A 26,419-nucleotide genomic window follows, 5' to 3' on the forward strand; every position below is an offset into this window, starting at 1 on the left:
TCAATGTTCATATACATTATTTAAAAAAGGGCTTTGAAAATCACATAAGGCTATCTCTATAACAGCTGAAAAAAATTTTTTATAGAAAAGAATCAGGTATATTTAAAATATTCAGAGTAAATATCAGAGTGTCAAAGCCCAAAAGCTTCCTTTAAGATCTGTAAGAAAAAAGCTTCATTAGCATCACTTCTTTCAGCATTTCATTTTACTTTTTAGGAGATGCAGTATGTCACAGGAAAGAAACCAAACATGGAATTAAGAAAGAAACAACCAAGTCAATATTCACAGATATTAGGACAAAATAATGAAATTTCAGGAAAGTATTAGGTAAGACACTTAGCAAATACAATTAGACCCTTAGTGAAAGAAATATGCAAATCAAACACTTAAGAATTTATTTAATTTATGAATATATTGAAACCAAAAACCTCATTTCCATTCCTAATTTTATTTTTAGTTTCTTGACATCCCCCAACAAAATAAAGGAAAAGATACAAAAATATATTTAAATTCATATACACACATGCACATACATATGCTCACAATCATACTTTGATTTATATCAGGAAGTGATTATTGAAAAAGAAATTTTCTAAATGTTTTGGCTAGCTTTTTAGTTTTCATATTATATTAGATCCAATTCATCAATTTTAATTTAACACCAGTATCATTTTGTTCTTAAATGCACCAACAAAAAATGAAAAAAAATATAACCAAAAGGTGATCTTTGGTTTTTACACATTTTGAATTTTAACTATTTATAAATATGGGCTCAATTTTATTTTGACATTTTCATATTGGTGAAATGTAGTACATATTTGTTCAGAATTTCACAACAAAACTGCTTAAATGAAACACAAAAATGACAGCTCCATTTTAAAAATTATGTATATCAAAAATTAATATATAAAATGCAATATTAGAGTAAAATTATTTTACTTTCTCAGATTAACCAAAGATAAATGACACTCATGTTACTTTTAATGTGCACAGAGATGCCAAAAAGGACACTTGAAATCACTTTAGCCCATTAAATGTAACATTAATCCCCAATGAAATTGAAGTTTAAATTGTATAATGCATCTCAACCTGAAATCTCCATTCTTAATTAGTAATTTATTCCTTTAACTTCCTATCAGGTTGGACTTGCAAATCTTCTTCCCTGGGTTAAAATTTTTCACTTACTGGTTTCTAGCATCAAAATTCAGACTACTAATGCACAACCATGGGATTCTGCTAAGTGTGTATACCATAACTCTTCAGGAACAATAAAGGTTTATGTTTTATTGATTGCTTAGCATATTCAGTTCAATAATATTTATCAGGAATGTTCTATTAGGACAAAATTTTGGTATTTACTATGAGTTAGGAAGAAATGCTTAATTATGAATTATTAAGTCTAAGTTTGTTTTTTCCAGAGGATCAATAACTTTTATGGTACAATCCAGTAGCAGAAATTATGTCTTTTCAACAGAAGTCTCAGCACAAGTGTTTTCTGCTTCCATTATTTTTTTGTGTGAGAATACCACATACAGCTCTATCTCTAGCTGAGTGTTCTATTGGACATTACATTGAATATTTACAAACATATATGTCATTAATAAAGAAGAAAAAATCATGAGATTTATATGAAAATCAATAGTTACAGTAAGCTAGCAAAACACTTTTAAATGAGGAAAACATCTCAAGAAAATGTGATGTTGTTTCAATTTAATCCAATATGAGTTTTAGTTTGCAGTTATTTGTGCCAAAATTGTTGAAGGTTCTTACTCCTGGAAAAAAAGGCCTAACCTTAGTCAATTTGAAAGGCTTTACCTAACAGGCCTTAGTGAAGAAAGCTATCATTTCCAAGGCATATTTGTTACAGAGCCAATGAAATTATTACCATCCTGGGGGGAAATGCAACCTAGGACTCAGAGTCTTTCCTTGGAAACCCTATTGAGATCTCCTAATTGGGGAAAGAAGAGTACTTGAAGATTTGTCTCTACCAGGCCTCTACTTTTCCATTACTACTCTCTAACACACCAACCCCCCACCCCACACACATCCACACACTCCTAAACTGCAAGATCGAATTGCTCAGCCTCTCTGGACAGAAAAGTGATTCATAAGTCTTAGTGATCTATCTGACCCTTGACTCAAGACATTTCTTGGGGAAAAATTAGAACAGTGGTGGAATTAGCACTTAAATGATTGAAATCTTGACTGTAGGTTCAACACAACGGAACCTGCGAGCACGGTGCCCACAAGATCAGCTCAGCCCTAGAATGCACTTTTTGAGCCATTCTTGTCTACAAAAGAGAAAGAATAGCAACGTCTCATATTAAGTATAGTAACTGAAAATTTTGGATTTCCTAGGTCAAAATGGGCAATAAATTATAGTAATCCCAAAACTAATTAGAACTGAAAATGACGAACCTGCAAAACAATTAACAACAGTGATTGGACGTATGAATCATTTTAAACATTAGTTAAGTATGGTCTATATAAAGATAGATAATAAATCTTATGACCTCAAAGTGCACATATTTTCTGTAGAAAGTCAATCAATCACCTAAGGCCTGAATATTTATATAAAAACTGTTTTGTGCACCTGGTGTGGTGGTGCATGTCTGTAATTCCAGGGGCTCAGGGAGGCTTAGGCAGGAGAATTGCAAGTTCAAAGCAAGCCTCAGCAAAAGGCGAAGTGATAAGCAACTCAGTGAGACCCTGTCTCTAAACAAAATACAAGATAAGGCTGGGGATTTGCCTTAGCCCTGGAGTGCCCCTGAGCTCAATGCCCAGTACCCAAAAACAAACAAAAAACTGTGTTGTAATTCCAACAACAATAACAAAAAAAAAAATTTTCCACTTCTATCAAACAGTATGGTTATTTAGAACCAAATCTTTTAAAATTATGTTTTAACTGATACACAAAAACATTTTTAAAAAGTACATATTAATGAGGTGCCACATAATGTTTCAGTACCTGTAATGGACTCATACTTATGAGTTGTAATTTTTTTTTAATTTTTCCTTCATCTATTGACAGAAGATTGCTTCATATGAACTTGGAGAAAAAAATAGACCATCATCTACCTATTAGATATATTCTCTTAACCAGGATCTGACACAAAATTCCCAATATTCCAACAACACATGTACTTAACACCAAACAAGCAAAATATAATCAAATTAACTCTTTACAGGCCAAGTTAATAATTGGTTACATGAAATAAGCATTTTGGAGTACAACTTTAAGTTCAGGAAACTTCATTCCCCACTGGTGCCAAGAATCACTATAAGAATACTCTGTTTCTCCTGATGAAGATTTGCCAATTTCTGCCTTCATAATAATTTCTATATAATTGAAAATGCCTTATATTCTTTAAAATTATTTCATGTCTCGAGCATGAAGGCCAACATTTGAACTTTCTCCTTTTCTTTAAATACACAAATTAATAATTTGTCTTCTATCAGCTACTTATATACTATATTATGTATATGTGTTTCCATGTATATGGAGCTGGAACCATATCAGACAGTGAGTATTTGTGTACACTTTGCCCTTCCTGTTAAACATGAATGAACTCCAAACATTTATGAACTACTTCAAACCAAGTGAGACAAATGAAGTTTTACAAGATACAGGCACTTTATGTTCCCAGTTTTAAAAATAAGCCATGTGAAAAATACTTAATAAAAATAATTGGAACAGAGAAAGCTTTAGAAGTTCTATCATTAGTTCTAGTGACTTACACTCAAACAGACACCATCAAACAAGCAAAACAAAAATAACTGTTGCTAATGGTTATATCCTGTAAAATGAAATCCAAATTACAACTGGAGAAAAATGGCCATCTGAATCCAATTTAAAGATATGCCAATAATGTGCACTGAATTTTGTGTATATCTAAGCAGGTGAGTAACATTTCAAAGCTTTGCAAGAGTGTATGGTTAGTGAGAAAAGCAAAAGGTGCTTTTATTCCACAGTATCTGATTAAACAAAACAAAGCAATTTACAAAAACAAAGCAATTTTACAAAAGAAAAGTACCAAATGATATTTTAAAATAAATAATTCATCATTTTGATGAATATATACATGTTGAGTTTACTTCTTAGGGATTTAACTATCTAAAAGTGCATGTCACTATCCAGAGGTGGAAGAGCAAGTTCACATGAATAAAACTGTGTAGCTTCACTAGCTTCAGCTTCAGTCAATGGCTCCAGGTGAACAAGCTTACTTTGGGTTGTTTCTGGGTACAGGCTGCTATCCAAAAGCTCATCGACTTCTATGAGTTTATCTACAGAGGACATAACTTCTGATGATGATGTTGTACTCCCCTGTTCAACAGCAGAAGCAGGATTCCCATCAAGGAATGTAAGAAATGAAAAGGCAGTGTACTGGATAAGCTGCTTATTTGGTTTAGACTTAGATTTTCTTCCTTCTTCTGAAACTGATTGAACTACATTGTTCTTGGTAGCTTCTAATCCTTTATTCTCAGATTTTGTATTATTGATGTAATCTGTGGGATTCATCTGCACATAACTAGTGAAAAGATCAACCAGGAGATCTGGGTCTATGTTAAACTGTCTTCCTGACAGCATAGCTTGGAAGTCCTCTAAACTACAATAAATACTGTCAAGATAATCCAACAGTTCAACCTTTCCCAAAAGATTAATGTTATCATTCAAAATGGAATCCATCATGGTCACAGGATCTTCTATGGACAGACAGGATGAACCATTTAGCTGGACAGCACTAGACATGAGAGGGTTGATGCCACCACTGCCTGAAACTAGGGATTTTCGGGCTGGTTCACTCAGATCTCCACTCTGAATGACAGGTGCATACTCATCATCATTGTCATCTTCAACAATGACAATATCAGGATACTGGCTACAGTTGGAGGGATCAGATATAACATCCTCATTAGTTTCTGGAATAACTAGGATATTTTCTTCATCCACATTATCATCAGTAACATCATAAATAATGATGTCATCTGAAATCCACTCTCCTGTCTTTAAACTTTCAGTCCTACTGTGTGGAACTTTATGATAATGATTATCAACTGGTTCTTTATGTGCTGAAATAAATTCTTCTGGGCTCCATTAATGTTCAGAAGTAGAGGCCTTTTGTGCTTTAAACTCACAAGTTTGTTATTCTGAACCAATGTAACAATAAATTGGACAATCTTTCGAATAACTTGTTGCTGCTGTGCATGCTTTGCTTTTAATTCAGACACCTCGTTCCAAAGGGACTCATTCTCAATTTTTAATTCTGAAAGTCTGGACTCAGTTGTTTCCTCTTTTACTTGAACCTTCTGAGCACTACTTATAATTTTTGTTAAATCTTCCTGGCGAATTTTATTTTCTTCTGGTTTTGAAAATGAAAACTTCCTTTTAATGTTCTCCAATAAGTCATCCCGGCTTTGTTTAAAGAAAGGATGCTGAAATTCAAGAGGACCATCTCTTTCCTGCTTTATTATTCCAGAGTCAATATGTACTACTTTACGAAAACCATACTCTCTCCTTTGTGCCCTGTTGAAGTCGCTCTAAGGAGAGTCGTTTCTCTGGCATGGCAGGAACGACTTCATTTGGGAGCCTTCAGCAGCTTGCAGAAATGTCCGTGTATACTGGAAAATCTGAAAACTTTTTTCCTCCGATTTGTCTTGACTTGGCAGGACAAAGGATCACTTTCACCAGTCGCACTTTGCCCCAAATTTTGTTCTCCTAGGTTCAAGTGTTCTCTTGAACTGGAAATCCAACAGTGTTTGCACCAGCTGCTTGAAACTTTATATATTCAATTAGTTCTCAGGGCGCACTCTCTCCTTTGTGCCCTGCTGAAGTCTTTCTAAGCAGAGGTGTTTCTCCGGAATGGCAGGAACAACTTCATTTGGGAGCATTCAGCAGCTTCGCATGCTCTTCTTCCCTACCCCATTTTGAGTCACCCCCCCCCATAGCAGAAAAGACATTCCGAATTTTGGGGGGGGGGGATTGGCTAACTTCACTTAGTATTATCTGCACTAATGCCATCCATTTCCCTGCAAATACCATGATCTTATTATTTTTTAGTGCTAATATTCCATTGTGTATAAATGCCACATTTTTTATCCATTCATCCAGTGAAGGAAATCTAGGTTGGCTCCACAGTCTATCTATTGTGAATTGTGCTGCTGTAAAAATGGCTGTGTCCCTGTAGTATGCTGTTTTTAAGTCCTTTGGGTATAGACTGAGAAGAGGAATATCTGGGTCAAATGGTGGTTCCATTCCCAGCTTCCCAAGGAATCTCCATACTGCTTTCCATATTGGCTGCATCAATTTGCAGTCCCACCAGCAATATATGAGTGTACCTTCACCCCCCCACACCGCATCCTCGCCAGCACTTATTGTTGTTTCACTTCATAATGGCTGCCATTCTTACTGGAGTGAGATGGTATCTTAGAGTAGTTTTAATTTGCATTTCTCTGACTGCTAGAGATGGTGAGCATTTTTTTTTTTGTATATTTGTTGATTGATGGTATATCCTCTTCTGAGAAGTGTCTATTCAGGTCCTTGGCCCATTTGTTATTTGTTATCCTTGGGTTATTTGTTTGTTTGCTTGTTTTTTGGTGTTTAATTTTTTGGAGTTCTTTTTATACCCAAGAGATTAGAATCCTATCTGATGTGTGAGGGGTAAAAATTTGTTCCCAGGATGTAGGCTCCCTATTCACCTCACATATTATTTCTCTTGCTGAGAAAAAACTTTTTAGCTTAAATTGGTCCCATTTGTTGATACTTGGTTTTAATTCTTGTGCTATAGGTGTCTTATTAAGGAACTTGAGGCCTAACCCCAGTGATGGAAATTAGGGCCAGTTCTTTCTTCTATTAGATGCAGAGTCACTGGTTTGATTCCTAGATCTCTGGTCTATTTTGAGTTAATTTTTGTGCATAGTGAGAGTTAGGGATTCAATTTCATTTTGTTCCATATGGATTTCCAGTTGTCCAAGCACCATTTGTTGAAGATGCTATCCTTTCTCCATTGCATGCTTCTAGCACCTTTGTCTAATATAAGGTAGTTGTAATTTTGTGGGTTGGTCTATCAGCCTTGGTGCCAGTTCCATGCTGTTTTTGTTACTATTGCTCTGAAGTAATAGTAACCATCTGGTATAGTGATACCACCTGTTTCACTCTTCCTGCTTAGAATTGCTTTAGCTATTCTGGGTCTCTTATTTTTCCAGATGAATTTCATAATTGCTTTTTCTATTTCTGTGAGGAATGTCATTGGGATTTGACCAGAATTGCATTGAATCTGTAAAGTCCTTTTGGTAATATGGCCATTTTAATAATATTAATTCTGCCTATCCATGAGCAAGGTAGACTGCCAGATTGTATTTAAAAGAAAATAACAAGAACAATAACATTTTGCTCTCTCCAGAAACTTATCTCGTAGGCAAAGTCATGCATAGACTGAAAGCAAAAGGATACAGCAGGAGTTGGGGTGGGGGGTGTTGGGAGGGATAACTAACATTCATATGGATCTTGTTAACAAGAAGGGGTTTCTATCATTATATCAGATAAAGTGGACTTCAAGTTAAAGTTAATTTGAAGAGAATTACAGATTAATTACAGAATAAAGAAGGCCATTTCATACTGGGGTTGTACTCAATGTTAGAGTGCTTGCCTTGCAGGGATGAAGTGAGGCACTGTCTTTGATCCTCAACACCATATTTAAAAAATAAATAAAATGAAGGTATTTTTAAAAGAAGCCATCTTTATGTCCCATTTACTGTTTATGGGACATATAAATCATCAAGACATAACAATCTTAAGTATGCATGCCCCCAAACAATGAGGCATCTACATACATCAAACAAGCCTTCACAATTTCAAGTTTCCAGTAGATTAAAATACAATAATACTGGGTGACCCTTAAATTGTTGTCTCACCACTCAATAGATCTTCCAAACAAAAAATAAAAAAAGAAGCTATACAACTAAAAAATACAATTAATTATTTAGACTTAGCAGACATATATGGAATATTTCATTCATCAATAAATAAATACACTTTTTTCTGAGGAGCACATTGATCCTCATTTAAAATAGACTATGTCTTAGGTAACAAATAAATGCTTCCAAATACTAAATATAGAGATAATACCTTCCATTTTACCAGAACATAGTGGGATAAAATTAGAAATAAAGATAAAGTTAAAAATATATTTATTATAACACCTGGAAACTAAGTAATACACTGTTTAATTACCAATGGATAACAGAAAATAGCAGGGAAGTGATTTTAAAAAATACTTGAGATAAGTGAAAATAGTGACAAAATATAGTTTGTTCTAAGAGGAAACTACATTGCATTGAGCTCATTCACTGAAAGAAAAGAAAGTCATCATATAAATTGCAAAGCATTACATCTAAAACCTCTAAAAAATAAGAACAAAATAACACAAAAAACAGAAGACAGAAAATAATTAAAATCAGAACCAAAATTAATGAAACAAAAAATATTCAAATAATCAATGAAACAAAATTTTGTACTTTGAAAAAATAAAGTTGATAAATGTTTAGCCAAGCTAACAAAGAAAAAAAGAAAGAAAATACAAATTATGAAAAATTGTGACAAAAAAGGGAAATCACCATGAATATCAGTGAAATATCGATGATAATCAGAAACTACTTTGAAAATCTATACTAAAAAGAAAACTATGATATTGATAACTTTCTAGACATATGATCTACCCAAATTGAAGTAGGAAGACATAGAAAATTTCAACAGATCAATTTCAAGCAATGAAATTGAAGATGTCATAAAAAGCCTACCAACAAAGAGAATCCCAGGACAAGACCAATACTCAGCCATGTTCTACCAGTCTTTCCAAGAATTTACACCAATATTGCTCAAACTCTCCCATAAAATAGAAAAGGAGGGAACCTTCCAAACTCATTCTGTAAAGCTAGTATGACCCTGATACCAAAACCAGCAAAGACATCTCAAGGAAAAGAAACTTCAGACTAACATTCCTGATGAACATACATGCAGAAATTCTTGATAAAGTACTGGCAAATTGTATACAAAAACATATTAAAAGGATATTGCACCATGATCAAGAAGGGTTTATCCTAGAAATGCAGGGTTGTTTCAACATACAAAAACCAATCATAAAATTCACCGCATGAATACACTCAAAGAGAGCAACCAAATCACATTGATAGAAGGTGTTATCTGTGCTATGTGCCATTAAACACATATCTTCTGTTCCAGGCATTGTTACCAGTCATGATATTTACTCTCACACTTATTCACTTATTAAAGTGAATTTCCCATTCAAAAGTCCAAAACAAAGAAAGAAGCAGTTATTATAATAGTGTGTGTGATGGATATAACTGGAATTGGATGTATTTTAACTGAGTTTTGAAATGTTTATAGAAATTTGAAAATTAATCCATACCTAAAATGTGACATGCAATTACCTAAAGTCTGGATACTATTTTATCTCCATTTCCTCCTGAGAAAGGGTATCAACTATAGCTTTTATTAAGAAACCGAGCATAGAAATTTCATATGCTCATAGAAATTTATCAGGAAATGAGATTTTAGCAAATGGAGTGCTGATGAATCTACAAGGAGATAATTATGAAAATATTAGCCAATAAAATACATGGATTTTGTTTGCTCATGGAATTAAAGTGCCAAATCCTGCTCTCTTAGATCCTACCATATTGATTCTGTTTGAAGCTGATATTCTTCTAACAATCTAGCATATTTTCTGCTGGCTCATGCTGCCATATTTTCACGTTTGTTTTGTAATACTCTATTCCTTTCAGAACACTTCATGCCCACTCTCCAGAAAAACTTTCTATAAATTCAAGTTGCCTGAGATAATTAATAGAAGATACCTGGCTCTTGCTTGATGTTCATTTGTATTTCCCTATCCATAAGCATCTTCACAGAATATGCATGCTTTTCACCTGCATGGAAAATGAACTTGTTCCTGCTACTAAAATTTTTAAGTGTAGAGCAATATTTATTGCACCCATAATGCATGTTATGGATTACTGTATTTGCATAATGTGTCATTTGTAAATGGAGCAGAGAATTCTAGTTCTCTACTTTTGATCTGGGCATACTGTGTTGTATTTATCAAAATCCCTAGTACTTAGTTCTGATGATAAGATTCAGTTTTCTACACAGGGAAATGTGTAGATGTGACATTCCACTGCCAGGCATAGCCAAACAAATACCTGTACTACTAATTTCTTTTTGTTTTTATAGCCAGAGTTTCTCTGAAAGCACTATATTTATGATGACAAAGTTTGTGGAGACAAGTGCATGGAGTACTGCATACATGGCATACATTAAGGCTGTCTGAGTGGCAAACCATTCCCCCATGCTAGGCATGTGAATGGCAAACCTCTTACCCTGTAAACACAACCCTGGGTGTGAGGCCACGTGTTGTAGTCCCTGAGCTTGCTCCATGGCCAACTTCTTGATTGGTCACTGCAGGGACAGTTGGCCAGCAATTGTATTGGTGGTTCTTGTAATCTGCTTAGCTACTGCCTGATAATATATACATGGTAACTGCACAATAAAATTAGACCTGCTTCCTGCTTAGTCTCTGGAGGTCTTGATTAGCAACTCCGCAGCCACACTCTCCTCTATCCAGTTCCAAGGACCTCCTCACTGAACAAGAGAAAGCCTATGAAAAATTTATCTTCTAACTCAGTCCATGAATCATAAATTATAACATGGAGGACAATTGTAATATCCACCTGTGCTTCTACTCTGAATTTTTACTTAAGAAAGATTCCTCTTGATCATTGTTATTTCCTGGGCTGCTCTAATAAAACCATGGTGCAATGTTTTGTTTTGTCTTGTCTTTGAGAGGCAAATAATCTGAACTGATACATAATTAGATGATTATGATAGATTTAAATGTGTCTCTTCCTACACTATTTTTCTGTTTGATGTGTGTGTTTCATTTGTAAACACATGGATATGGATAGGTGTATGTGTTTTGTATTTCTCATATTATGATCTATAACATCTTGAACATGTATTGATTTTATTGAAGTTGAATGAAGATAATCTCACTCTCCAAGCCTTTCTATGGGACCATCAGGAAATGCCAATGCCCCAGAGTTTGTTGGAAATTACAGATTAAATACTCAAACTTTTACTTAATGTATAAGATTGACCTCCATAATTTGCAAAATTTCCTTTTGAAATGATGCTGTTGGCCCTGATCTATCCACCAGCATCACTGAACAATGCTTCAGTCTCAGAGGAGTGGTTTGTCTACTGTTAAACTCAGTATTGACCAATACTATTTCATTTCCCATAAAAATCCAAATATTATCTCCTCACATTAGCCACCACAGTTAAACAATGTTTGTGAGTGCTTGTGTATGTGTCATTTTTTCTTTACATTTTACTAAGAGCCTCACATTTTCCATCTAACAAAACAATTAGTATCTGCTCCTAAATATATAACCTTTATATGATTTTACATTCATAGCTACATAACCTATTTAAAGAGTATATTTTTCCAATGTTCCTTCATGTCTAGGATCCACTTTAATCTTTATTAAAAGAAAAAAGAATATTAGAAATTGTATGCCATCATTTATTTTCTAAATTTCTGTAGAAGAATTATAATAAAAAGAAAATGTAATTGTTAAAGAAAATTATCCTAGACCCACCACTATGTCTTTGACATAACTATGGTGTGTAGGTGGTCTAAGCCCAAAGTCAGAGAAGAGACATGAATCATCTAAATCTTCTCTTTACTCTCAGTTTGGGCCCTCAGGAACTGTATATCAAAATATCCCTTTCTCCCTTCTTCCCTTCTTCAGTAGTTTCTCTTCCTCTTTTTCTCCATATCTTCTACCCTCCTCTGCAATTAACTTAAAATTTTCTCTTCTCCCTTTTCCAAAGGCAGTTTCTGGTTATCGTAGAAGTTTCTAGTCACCCATAAAAGCTGCCAACACATACCCATTGACTTTTTTTACACACTGGGAGGTGAAAGTTTTTTGAGATATTTTTTCTTTTTCTTTTGTTTTGTTATGGGCCCCTGAGACTCTGTGTCATGTAAGAAATGTTTCTCCTATGGGAACATCCTGTCTCTGTACCCATCAAGAGTCACTTAGCATAGAATGTTTAGCAACAAAAAATGACAATTCTTATACAATGAAATTGTTCTCTTTTTGGTTCTCATTGTTTTGTATATCCCTGAGGATCGCCTTCCATTTCCATGCAATTTCCCTTCTCACTCCCTTTCCCTCCCACCTCCCCTCCCTGTTTAATGTAAATCTTCTTCTCAAGCTCTTCGTCCCTACCCTGTCCTTGTTTACTCCCTTATATCAAAGGAGTCATTTGGTATTTGTTTTTTAAAGATTGACTAGCTTCTCATTGTTTTGGACAATGTACCCTGTCAGAGAATGATTGTCTAAACATCAGTAACTACTCTTTCACTTGTACTCAACTAAGGTCATTTTGACCCATTTTCTCCTTCTGCTTATGATTTTAGATCTCATGATGTTTGTTTATGGTTTTGAATCATAGTAACAACCACTTATAATTAATGTGATTTTGGACTATAAATGTGTACCCTAACTCTTGGAGGGGCTCAAAGGGTGTAGACTTGCAGCCTGCCCCTTGGCTTGCCAGCTAGTGGATCCAGATGATTGGCTGGTGAAGAAAAATGGTTCTGTCTCTTGCTTTAAGAGCTACTTGGTGATTGATTGCAATCTCACCATAGCATTTTGGAGGTCCCAGCAAGATGATGGGGCTTTGACTCCATGGGAATCTTGGATCCTCTGAAGGAGAGAAAAGACACCCTCCCTTTCTAATTGTGGGAGCTTTCTGCTTTGCAAGGGTTGGGATCCGCAGTGACCAATGTTGAGCCCACCCATGAAAGAATTTATGATGTGGCTCACGCCTGTAATTCCAGAGTCTTATGTGGCTCATACCTGTAAATCCAGAAACTTTGAAGGAAGACAAAACTGCATGTGTTGGAAGGTAGCTTTGTTCCTTCCATTTGACTTGATTGTAATTCCTTAGTAGTTCTGAGCACCTGATTGTAAATCTTTCAAGATGTATCAGGGGCTCTCCTCTGGGGGTGTATCAAGTGCTTGATTGTAAATCTTTCAAAGAATATCAAGTGCTTTATTGTAATGCCCAAGGTACATCAAATGACCAGAAACCTCACAAGGCTCAGGTTAAGAACCAGTGAACTGCAGTAAATAGACCATGACAGCAGTCTGGAGACTGGGATCCAGTAGAGGAAGGAGAGAGTGTTTGTCTTGATTTTTTCTTATCTTGTTTGTTGTTTGTCCCTTATTTGCTTGTTTGTGTTAATCTCTACCTTGGTTTGTTTCTAATGTGTTTTTTTTTTCAAATTGCTCTAGGAAGAAACTTTCCTTTTGTTTTGACAGATCTGACCCATCAGCCACTTGGTGACCCACCACCCTCAAACTCAAGTCACACTCAGTGCCCTGTTGAATTCTTTTTTTTTTAACCTTACTTTTATTTCTACCTGTTGTTTTAATTGTTAGCCTTGTCATGGAAAGGGGGAATGTAAATTTTTAAGATTTCCAAAGTCATCAGAAATGTCAACACAATATTTAGTTAAGTTACTTAATGTCATTTGACTTTTGTAAAATATCTTTTTATTGGCATGATCTCTTTAAATCAATGTAAGCCTACCTGTATAGAAAGTTAGGAAGATCTGTAGGCCTTAAACTGACTAAAAACTTCTGACTCTGGCAGTTTCTCTTGATAGGTATCAGGCATTTCTTTATAAGAATATCTCTTGTCATGTCCTAAGAATCTCTCTTGTCACCTCCAGTCTTATTTATTCTAGGAGGACTAATGCAAGTGTACATCTTAAGTTACATCAAAATAACTATTGTTTTTTTACATGCCCAGGAATGGCTATGTTTTGACTTTTAACTATTTTGCTAGGTGTTTAAAATCAAGCTGATCAAATTGACTTTGTTTCTACCCATTGTTAACAGTCACCTGAGTTCCCTTGGGGGGCTCACTCTGGGGGAACTTGTGAGCAACACTTTAGCTTCACTAGTGCCATCTGTGTTAGGATGAGTCAAGGTTTCACTGACCATGTGGCTTCCTTGGAAGCATCAGAGATGTCTCCCCTTTCCAATGACCCTCCTCATGATCCTCCTCTTTTGCAGTATGTTCACTGATTGGCTGTCTTTTTAGGGTCCAGTACTAAAAAATTGCTAAAGCTCAACATCTAAATTGATGTATTTTATATATTAAAATTTCTGTCACTAATTTGAACTTTCAAATCCCACATCTGATACCAAAATTAGAGAGAGGTGATATGTATTTAACAAAAGAAAATTTTCTATGTCTAGTGATACAGAATTATTCAATCTCACCAATGGTGAGAATGGCAGTACCAGAGAACATGGAGCTCAGAAACATTAGCTTGACCATAAAATTCAGAATTGATTTTAATAGTCCCTTATATTAATATGGTAAAATTTTGTTATAAGTACTGAATTTATGTGTACATAAAAACAAAGAAGTATAAAAATTATAATTAGAAAAAAAAGAATGTAAATTTTCAAGAATTTTAAAAGTAGAAATACCATGAGAGCTGGACAGAGAAAAGCATAAAATGTTAATTTTTAAATTTCTAATGTCAGGATTTAATTTATAGTTAGAATGAAACTTAACACTATACCTATTTCAGTATTTTAAATCTGTATTCTAAACTACAGGGGAGATTTTAAGTATTTTTTTTAAAGAGAGAGAGAATTTTTTAATATTTATTTTTTAGTTTTCAGTGGACACAAGATCTTTATTTTACTTTTATGTGGTGCTGAGGATTTAACCCAGCACCCTGCACATGCCAGGTGGGCACGCTACCGCTTGAGCCACATCACATCCCCAGCCCCAGATTTTAAGTATTAATAAACTAGTGGCCATGAAACATTTGAAGTCCAACAAAACTAATCTCAGATTCACTTTTTTTAAGTTGTTGATGGGCTTTTATTAAAATTTCATATGTGGTGCTAAGGATCAAACCCAGTGCCTCACACATGCTAAGCAAGTGCTCTACCACTAAGCCATAATCCCAGCCCCTCAGATTCATTTTTCTGATATGTTTAATAATTATTAAATTTTATGATTTAGATATAGTATGATTAAATTTTTGCACAAATATAAAAAGAATATAGAAAAATTTTAATTTGGAAAAAACAATAGAACATGAAAAAGAGCAATTTCCAGATTTTAGAAATGTTGGTTGTGAAGAAGAAACAAGTAAGGAGTTAATAAGGAGGCTTTTTCAAGGTGACAGAATAGAGGATGTTGCTTTCCTGGCTTTCTATGAAGTGAAACCAAGAAAGCAGACAGGGAGCTTCTTAGCAAGGTGGGTGAAAAACAACAACAAAAAAGTAGGGGACTTTACTGGAATTCAAAACTGGACATTCAAAGCAGATCAGGAGCTCAGGTTATTGGATATAGTGAAACAGAAGGAGGAAGAGGAGGAAGAGGAGGAGGAGGAGGAGGAGGAGAAGGAGGGGAAATCCCCAGCTACACAGCCACTGCCACAGTGGTCCCTCTGTGAGCATAGTAAAGAGATAAGAGAATTAAAGGAAAAAGCATTTTGGAGAGGCCCAAGGCATGTCTGGGTACAGAGCATTTAGAGATCAAGGACATTGCCTGGGAAACCTGAAAGATAAACTGCACAGTATCCATGTGAGGAAAAAGAAGTTGCCATGTCTCCAATGAAGCAGGTGGAGAAAAAGGAAAGAAAAAAATTTTCAGCAGCCATATGGGGACTGGCAGCAGAGGGAGCCAATTCCTGGGAAAAAAACTGAGTGTGGCCCAAAATATAGACACAGTAAACACACATTGCACAACATAGTGTGCTTTAATGACCAGGAAAAAAATCAAACTTGGAGGGAAGCTTACACAGGGAACAACTGAATATAGAAACCCAGTGGGTTCTACCCCATATCCTCTTCCAATCTGGCACTGCTTTAAGGGCAGGGGTGGGAGAGATTGTTTGGAGACTAAACCTGAGACCAGAAAATGTGGGTCTGAAGTTGGTGTAAGAGACTGAGAACTGTGTCCCACACCACATGAGTGAAACCCAAAGGAGATTGCTGAGGTACATTCTTCCAGCATGAACCATCAAGTACTGAGATGCAATGATTTAAAATCTCAAGATTTTTAAAATTTTTATTTCATATATATTTTTATCCTGTTTTCCTTGATTGTTTTATTCTGCTAACAGCCAAGCTCTCTTGTTCTCCCTTTCACTCTTCCTTTAATTTTTTACTCCTCCTTCTCTCCTCCTCCATCATAATCATCACATCCTATATCACTTCTGTTCTCACCCTGCCCACCATTTGAAATTATAAACTCTTTTTGTAAAATTGCTATTTTTATGTAGACAATAACATATCATTTCTGTTTATTGTGATAATTAACATTGTAGGTGTGATAGTAAAAATTATTTGGCTTGCTGTATATTATTTGCATTGGTTGTTATTATTTGTCCCTCCCAAACAGTGGGGTCCCTGGAAACCTTCAGGGACACTATAAGATCACAAGGTAAAGACTCCACTGCCTCATTTCTATACATTACATGGACACACAAAAAACATGAAAAAAGGGAATAAATTTCCCCAAACAAACCAAGATACTCCAATAATAGAATTCATTGACACGACAGTGGAAGAAATATCAAAGAAAGAGTTTAGAATGTACTTAAACTGTCTGCAAAGTAATAAAAGGTATAAGAAATGAAATCAGAGAGAAAACACAGGAAGTGAAAGATCACTTTAATAATGAGGAAGAGATTCTGAAAAAAATGTAAGCAGAAATCCTCAAAATGAAGAAAAAATAAACAAAATTAAATATTCAATAGAAAGTATCACCAACAAACTAGACCACTTGGAAGACAGAAACTTAGGCAATGAAGACAAAGTATATAATCTTGAAAATAGAGTTGACCACAGAGGGATGTTAAGAAACCATGAACAGAACTTCCAAGAACTATGGGATAACATGAGAAGATCAAATTTAAGATTTATTGGGATAGATGAAAGCATGGAGATATAAACCAAAGGAATGCACAATCTTTTCTATGAAATAATATCAGGAAAATTCTAAAACCTAAAGAATGAAATGGAAAATCAAATACAAGAGGCATATAGAATCCCAAATGTACAAAATTACAACAGACCCATACCAAGGCACATTATAATGAAAATGCCAAACATTCAGAATAAGGATAGAATTTTGAAGGCCACAAGAGGAAAATATCAGATATAGGGGGAAAACATTACAGATCTCAGTTGATTTCTAACTCACATCTGGAATAACATATATATCAAGCTCTGAAAGAAAATGGATACCAACCAAGAATCCAGTATCCTGCAAAATTGAGCTTCATATTTGAAGATGAAATAAAAGCCTTCCATGATAAATAAAAATTAAAAGAATTTGCAACTAGAAATCCTGAATTACAGAACATTCTCAACAAATTATTTGAAGCTAAGGTGAAAAAATAGTGAAAAGCAGCAAAGGGAGCAAGTACACTAAAGGAATAATCAATCAAATGAGAAACTATTTCAAATTAAAAACTACCCAAATTCATTCTATGAGGCCAACATCACCCTGATCCTGAAACCAGACAAAGACACTTCAAAGAAAGAAAACTACAGACCAATATCTCTAATGAACTTGGATGCAAAAATTCTCAATAAAATCCTGGCAAATCGAATACAAAAGCATATCAAAAAACTTGTGCACCATGATCAAGTAGGATTCATCCCTGGGATGCAAGGCTGGTTCAATATACAGAAATCAATAAACACTATTCACCACATCAATAGACTTAAAGAGAAGAACCATATGATCATCTTGATAGATGCAGAAAAAGCATTTGACAAAGTACAGCATCCCTTTATGTTCAAAACACTAAAAAAACTAGGGATAACAGGAACTTACCTCAACATTGTAAAAGCTATATATGCTAAACCTCAGGAGAAAAACTGAGGCATTCCCTCTAAAATCTGGAACAAGACAGGGATGCCCTCTATCACCACTTCTATTCAATTTAGTTCTTGAAATACTAGCCAGAGCAATTAGACAGACAAAAGAAATTAAAGGCATAAAAATAGGAAAAGAAGAACTTAAATTATCGATATTTGCGGATGACATGATAATATATTTAACAGACCCAAAAGGGTCTATAAAGAAACTGCTAGAGTTAATAAATGAATTCAGCAAAGTGGCAGGATATAAAATCAACACGCATAAATCAAAGGCATTCCTGTATATCAGCAACAAAACTTCTGAAATGGAAATGAGGAAAACCACTCCATTCACAATATCCTCAAAGAAAATAAAATACTTGGGAATCAACCTAACAAAAGAGGTGAAAGATTTATACAATGAAAACTACAGAACCCTAAAGAGAGAGATAGAAGAAGATATTAGAAGATGGAAAATTGTACCCTGTTCATGGACAGGCAGAACTAACATCATCAAAATGGCGATACCACCCAAAGTTCTCTACAGGTTCAATGCAATGCCAATTAAAATCCCAATGGCATTTCTTGTAGAAATAGATAAAGCAATCATGAAATTCATATGGGAAAACAAAAGACCCAGAATAGCAAAAGCAATTCTAAGCAGGAAGTATGAATCTGGAGGTATAGCGATACCAGAGTTCAAACTGTATTACAAAGCAATAGTAACAAAAACAGCATGGTACTGGTACCAAAACAGGCAGGTGGACCAATGGTACAGAATAGAGGACACAGAAGCCAATCCACAAAATTACAACTTTCTTATATTTGATAAAGGGGCTAAAAGCATGCAATGGAGGAAGGATAGCATCTTCAAAAAATGATGCTGGGAAAATTGGAAATCCATATGCAACAAAATGAAACTGAATCCCTTTCTCTCGCCATGCACAAAAATTAACTCAAAATGGATCAAGGAGCTTGATATCAAATCAGAGACACGGCATCTGATAGAAGAAAAAGTTGGCTCCGATCTACATATTGTGGGGTCGGGCTCCAAATTCCTTAATAGGACACCCATAGCACAAGAGTTAATAACAAGAATCAACAAATGGGACTTACTTAAACTTAAAAGTTTTTTCTCAGCAAGAGAAACAATAAGAGAGGTAAATAGGGAGCCTACATCATGGGAACAAATTTTTACTCCTCACACTTCACATAGAGCCCTAATATCCAGAGTATACAAAGAACTCAAAAAATTAGACAATAAGATAACAAATAACCCAATCAACAAATGGGCCAAGGACCTGAACAGACACTTCTCAGAGGAGGATATACAATCAATCAACAAGTACATGAAAAAATGCTCACCATCTCTAGCAGTCAGAGAAATGCAAATCAAAACCACCCTAAGATACCATCTCACTCCAGTAAGATTGGCAGCCACTATGAAGTCAAACAACAAGTGCTGGCGAGGATGTGGAGAAAAGGGTACACTTGTACATTGCTGGTGGGACTGCAAATTGGTGCAGCCAATTTGGAAAGCAGTATGGAGATTCCTGGGAAAGCTGGGAATGGAACCACCATTTGACCCAGCTATTGCCCTTCTCGGACTATTCCCTGAAGACCTTAAAAGAGCGTACTACAGGGATACTGCCACATCGATGTTCATAGCAGCACAATTCACAATAGCTAGACTGTGGAACCAACCTAGATGCCCTTCAATAGATGAACGGATAAAAAAAATGTGGCATTTATACACCATGGAGTACTACGCAGCATTAAAAAATGACAAAATCATGGAATTTGCAGGGAAATGGATGGCACTAGAGCAGATTATGCTTAGTGAAGCTAGCCAATCCCTAAAAAACAAATACCAAATGTCTTCTTTGATATAATGAGAGCAACTATGAACAGAGCAGGGAGGAAGAGCAGGAAAAAAAGATAAACATTAAGCAGAGACATGAGGTGGGAGGGAAAGGAAGAGAAAAGGGAAATTGCATGGAAATGGAGGGAAACCCTCATTGCTATACAAAATTACATATAAGAGGTTGTGAGGGGAATGGGAAAATAAACAAGGAGAGAAATGAATTACAGTAGATGGGGTAGAGAGAGAAGATGGGAGGGGAGGGGAGGGGGGATAGTAGAGGATAGGAAAGGTAGCAGAATACAACAGTCACTAATATGGCATTATGTAAAATTATGGATGTGTAACCGATGTGATTCTGCAATCTGTATTTGGGGTAAAAATGGGAGTTCATAACCCACTTGAATCTAATATATGAAATATGATATGTCAAGAGCTTTGTAATGTTTTGAACAACCAATAAAAAAAAGAAAAAGAAAAAAATCAAAAAATAAATAAATAAATAAATAAATAAATAAAAATGATCATCCAAAAAAACAAATGTTATTACCTATCTTTTCACATTGTTTTGGGGCTGATTTATTGCTGAATCTTCTCACACTGGATGAACGTGTATTTAATCTTATAAACCTTCTAAGAGTCTTTGCCTGTTAAGAAATCTAATAAATTTCATTACTGAAGTTAATTCTATCCCACCCCATCTTCCCAGCTGAACTGCCTGCTATCTTATCTGGATTGCAGTATCGCATGAGCATGTCTACAATTCTTCTTTGTTTTGAGAGAACATGAAAACTTCTTGCTTATCCTTTGTCATTTTCATCAGGGATTTTGATTCCTGCTTAAAATTTATGTGAGATTCACACAGTAATATTCTGGTTCTCAAAATAATTCTATACTTAAGTAAATATGCTTTACTTATAAATTTTACTGATATAAATAATGTATGCCATATAATCTACAAATAATTAAAAAACACACAATACAGTTAATTGTAAATTCCTTATAGACAATTGACCCTTAACATAGGCCTCTGCTAATTTTTCACAAACTTTTTTCTCTTGATATCCCACAGTTCCAACTGATACATATTGTTCCAATAGGGCTGATGGTGTTTTTGTTTTGTTTTTGTTTTTGTTTTTACATTAATGAGACAAAGAAAAATTGGTGAAGAATCATATGTTATAATTTTACTCATGACATGAGTAACTTCTTTGTTGAATTCAATGATGTTTTTAAATTCTTAAAGTGTATATAAAATAGCGGATTCTGAATGCGTCCCAGTCCAGAAATCTGTTCCTTTTGTGTAATTTTTAGCACTTAGAATGCAAAGTCCTATCCTATGTAATCCATTGCCATGTCTCTATTATTCTCCAGCCTTCATATGAGAACCACTCATATGAAGAGTCTTTCAGTTGTCCATAATGAGGGCCATGGTTCACTCTATGGATTCCATCTTTGGCAGGCCTGAGAAAATATCAGGAAGGGCTGAGTTGTGAAATTCTACCATTTCTGCTGACCTTATTCTGGCTCTTCAGAAATAAATTTGTGAGTGGGTTTATCTTTCACTTGGTTAGAGTTAATAGGAGTGGAATGGAAGAAAGTGTTGAATAGGTATATTCATTTCCAATTTAAGTTATCTTCAGAAATTTTACAAAACTACATTCTTTTTTTGGTTTTTGTTTATTTGTTTGAGCAAAGTCTTTTCTGTAGGAAGAGGGATTTCAGGCTCTCTGTGACCCAGCAGCAACTTCCCTGGAGTAATACATATTCCTGAACATGAAGCTGGAACCAGTAGAGAAGGGACATGGTCTGTGATGCATAGGTAAGGGAATAGGGCACAGTGCTGCCATGTTTAGTTTACAGGATTTCATATCTGGAGTTTTAACACAAAAACAAGATGATTCAGATACATTCCCCATGGTGAGAATCCTGTCACTATAATTAAGATGACACAAATTTAAATCACATCTCGCCTCTCAATGAAAGGGACTTAAGTAAATTATTTAATTAGTTAGAGCCCCTTCTTCTGAAGGTCTAGTTTCTTGGACAGAGCAGCTACTGGTTCCTCTAGTACTACAAACTGCATATGGTCATTGTGGGACTAACCAGCTTTGAATCCTGTAAGCCAATCTAATATATAATTTAGATAGATAGATTGATGATAGATGATAGATAGATAGATAGATAGATAGATAGATAGATAGATAGATGATAGATATCTCCATCCATCATATTGGTTTGGTTTATCTGGAGAATCCTGACTAATACAATCAACAGCAGCATCATCACTATCATGTCAAGACCATCACTATCAACATCCACCACCCCCATGAGCCTATGTTTTAAAATAATCAAGATCCTTATCTAATCCTCATTTTCTCCCTCAGAAATCAGAACCTTCACATCCAGAATTCAAGGAGAAATCATTTCTGCCCCCAAGCCCACTGGTTTAAGAGCAGTTGATTCAATAGAAGAGAGACTATTGAAAATCAATCTAGCCCTGAGGCATCTGCTACAGCTCACCAACTTTCTCCTTGTATGTGGAGTAAAAGCCAAATTTCATTACTTGTAGATATTAAGAGGTAAGTTAGAATGCAGTCAGCTGGGATCTGACCTCTGTTTGAGAACCCAGAGATAGAAATATATTGAGGCAGCTGGCCCATAGGTGGCCCCAGACAAACAGGTAGACCAGCATGGACAGTATCCATCTGGTATTATGATGGTGTAGTCAGGTAAATAAGCTGTCCTCCAGTCCTGCCTCTCCTATGTGGCCTTGGGCACCTCATCTCAACTCTCTGCCTTTATTTACTCATGAGGAGGTTGGACCAGATCTATGGGTGTAAAGTTGTGCTCTTTGAGCCCTTGGGTACTATACAAGGAAACTTGGGTGCTGCTTGCAGGGCATCATGGGATTATAGGAACCCCTAAGCCCTATTTCCCTCAAGCCAAAAAGAGCTACTTCACTCTGACCCAAATTTCATTGCTTGAAATTTTGATTACTGGATGATTATAAGATCATAAAAAAATGAATTTATGCAGCTCCCAGAAAAGCAGGGCTGGAGACTCTCCCTGCTTCACTCTTTCACAAGGACATTATGGGTTCCCACTACATGTCAGGCATTATGCCAGGTAATGTTGCTACAGAGGAGGGCAGACCAACCAGGTCCTTCTCCCATGTGCTTAGAGTGCTGTAGAAAGAGATGAACAATCTATAAACACAGATGGCTCTGGGTTCATGTCTAGAATAAAGCAGGACAGTGTAGGAGAGCACTGAGCAGTAGACAGATACCATTGAGGAAAACGCTGGAAGTGGTCCTTAAATAAATGAAAACAAAAGAAAGTATGTGGTGACTACAAGTAGACTCAGTGTGACTAAGTAAGGAAGGATGGAGCTCGGGGCATGGCACTGATGTCCTTTGAGCCCTTCCTGCTCTGAAGTTCATGACTTTTACATCAGCATTTCCATCAGCAGCACACCCACCAGGATCACTGATGAGGATGAAAAATTCCTCAACAGTCCTTTAGATCTTTGGACCAGAGGGTCTTCCCCTATGAGTTTAGCCCCAACTTCCAGCCACTGGCCTTGAATGAGTCATGTATGGGTAAATGAATAGGCTTCTGCGTTTGTGATTGATACACAGATTCACTGTGAAAAGTGTATTAAGCCACATGGGCATAGGGCACCTCTCAAAGACACAGTCCTCACTGCACCCACAAAGATAACAATGCTGAACAGAGTTCCAGGAAGAAGGACATTACACCCTATGTGGGAAAGATGAAGCCCAGGCCTAGCCCACAGGGGAGTTATACAAATGATGGTTGGCTTGTGATGTGGGTAGTCTGGGGGCTGGTCTGGAACCTTTAAGTTCAGCCCTTAGGAACATGAGTTTGGATTTTTACCTCTCTGCCTCCACAAGGTCCCTTTATCTTGAAGGAAAAACAGGGTGCTTATTTGATGCTTAAGGTACTGAAATGTGAATGAGGAATTATACTAAGCCCATGTGCACAGGCCCTGCCGGAGACCTCCCTAAGATCTCCTGCAGGCTATCGGGTGAACTCTCTCCTCAATTTCCTTGACAGATAGAAACTGAGACAGAAAAGAGGATCCCATAGCCAGCTTGTCCAACCCGATAGGCTGGAACCTCAGCATGTTGTTAGAGAAGGACCGGGGCAGGAAAACTGGACACAGAGCAGGTCCCACCCCTCTTGCTCTGGTGCTGTGAGAGAGGTCACATTTCCTGGGTGCCTTGGGGGACATCCTGGGTCAGGTTACCCAGCTTGAATCATAGGCTCCTGTCTAAACAAACCAAGGTTCCTGTGCATTCTCTGGCCCAGCCTTTTCTACTGCTGTAGAATGCCACAGCCTAAACTCTTGATGGCCCTGGCCCCTCTGCTTGCTGCCAACAATGCAGGTGAGTTAAAAACCAGGAAGGTAAAATCCAAGCCTCCAGGCCTGGGCACACACTGTATGTAGGACACAAACCTCCACCTGCTTCTATCAGCCTCTGGTCAGCTTCATACATTCTTCAGACTGATGCTTTCAGATGAGCACTCATGGATCAGAGAGGTAAGTCTTGAGGCCATGGGTAGGTCAGCAACAAGACTCAGGACTAGGTAAGAAGCAGCTATGGCCTTCAATGCTGCTGGGGCAATTCCCTGAGGAAGCAGCAGGAGTGGGCACTGCTGGTGACATATGAATTTGTCTCATCTGCACTGTGTCTGAAGGCATTACTCTCTTCCCTGACCCAAGTGCAGAGCTGTCTGCATACAGCATGCTTCCTTTTCGAGTCCTCAAGGACCACTCATTCCCTCTCTGGTCCCTTCGCCTTCTACTCTGCACTTTCCTTGGGGGCATGCAGCCTTGAAGGGTTTTTCTCCTGCCCTGATGGAGATTAAAGTCTCCCTAAAATTCTATGTCTGCACTGGATAGCAAGAAACCACACTCTGCTTCATATCAAAGAGTACCTGTAGCTTATTTTATCAAACCAATGTGGGTGGGTGTGGGAGGATGTGTGTGTGTGTGTGTGTGTGTGTGTGTGTATACATGTGTGTGTGCATACTCACACACACACATGCACGTTTGTGTACCCTTGTTCATTTATTTCCCACAATTCTCAGAGGTAGATATATTGGTCCATTTTACACATGACAAAACAACCTGAGAGAAACTGCTAACCTGCCCCAAGTCACACTAAAAGGGCTGGAAGAGCTGATTTGAGTTGGGTCTCTCTGCCCCCGGTGATTGTAGCCTGCCTGCTGAGGCCCAGAGCATCCAGGGCCCTGTAAGGAATTGCTGGTTGTTTTTGGAGTAAAGCTCAGCTGACATTCCTTGGTCAGTCTCTGACCTCAGAGGAGGCTGTGAGCTGCCTTAGTAGAACAGATGTGGTTTGGGGGACTGAAGAAGGAGGAGAAGCCAATCTCAGGCCCTCTGGGGCATCCAGACAGTATCCCAGCCCACCATACCAGCTCTCCCACGGGGGCCCATGTTGGCTTATCAGTTACTTGACCCCTCTACCCTGAGCATCCCTACGTGTAAGATGAGAGGCCTGACCAGCCCTGAGGTCAGATGTCAGCTTTGTTCTTCCACGGTGTTGACTGCAGGGCACTGAGCTCCTGGAAATTCTAGCACAGGATGGCAACCAGGCCATTGTGGCTTCTTCACTGTGTCAGGTTTCCAGGGTCCTAGGGTTCTCCGCTGATACTGGCCCTTGTTACATGATCTCTCTGCTTTTCCTTTCCTGTACTTTATGGTGCTGTCACCCACACAGCCATCCTCAGCATGGCTACTGTACCCTACACGCTTACCAAAGGCTCTTATGACTTCGATTTGTCAGAAATTGAAGTTCTACACTGAAGTGACAACTCTAGTCCAGAGGCCAGCTCAGAGGGACTCTCTGCAGAAGAATAGGGAGCAGGGTATTAATACCAACTCTGTTCTCCCCAGGGCTGGCCACCTTCTTCCCCTGTAGTGGGATCAACTGCCTCCTCCTATGCCTCCTCACTTGCTCTCCAGGCCAGAACTCCACAGCAAGGGACTGTGTGAGCTGCCCTGCAGGCTTCTTGTAAGGATCAGACACCTGTTCCCAGGAGGATGGAAGGGAGGGCATGGGGAGCCTGGCAGGTCCTCTTCATAATAGCCCCAAGTGGGAAGGACTATCAGGGAGACGATCTTTGCTGTCCCAGCCCTGAGTGTCCCAAGTATGGTGGAACGATCCCCCAGGGTCCACCCAGGACATAGACCTCAATAGAATGTAGGATGATAAGAAGGGTGTGCTGATCTTGCTCTGCTCCTCATCTGCTCTGCGACCTGGGTAAGTCTTCAACCGGAAAGCCTGGAAAGTAGGACTGGTATCCAGAGGCATGTTCCCAAGTGATTCCTTCTCCAGCTTCTGGGGCCCCTTCTCACCCTAGATGAAGGAAGCCAGGCCTTAGCCCAGGATCCCACAATTCCAGCCCCTTCTCTCTGGGACCCCAGGATGAATCCTAAATGGTCAACCTTTTCTGGGGAACCTGTGCTGGCTAATGCCCTAAGGCAGGGCATTCCCATGAGCTGGATGGGATGGA

General features: G+C 37.3%; 1 pseudogene; it reads right to left on the reverse strand.

The window, feature by feature from the left end:
- Nucleotides 1-25,962, reverse strand: LOC144253374 (heat shock factor protein 2 pseudogene; annotated as a pseudogene).
- Nucleotides 25,963-26,419: the final 457 nt, after the last annotated feature.

Source organism: Urocitellus parryii, chromosome 2, assembly GCF_045843805.1.
Source record: "Urocitellus parryii isolate mUroPar1 chromosome 2, mUroPar1.hap1, whole genome shotgun sequence".
Lineage (NCBI taxonomy): Eukaryota > Metazoa > Chordata > Mammalia > Rodentia > Sciuridae > Urocitellus > Urocitellus parryii.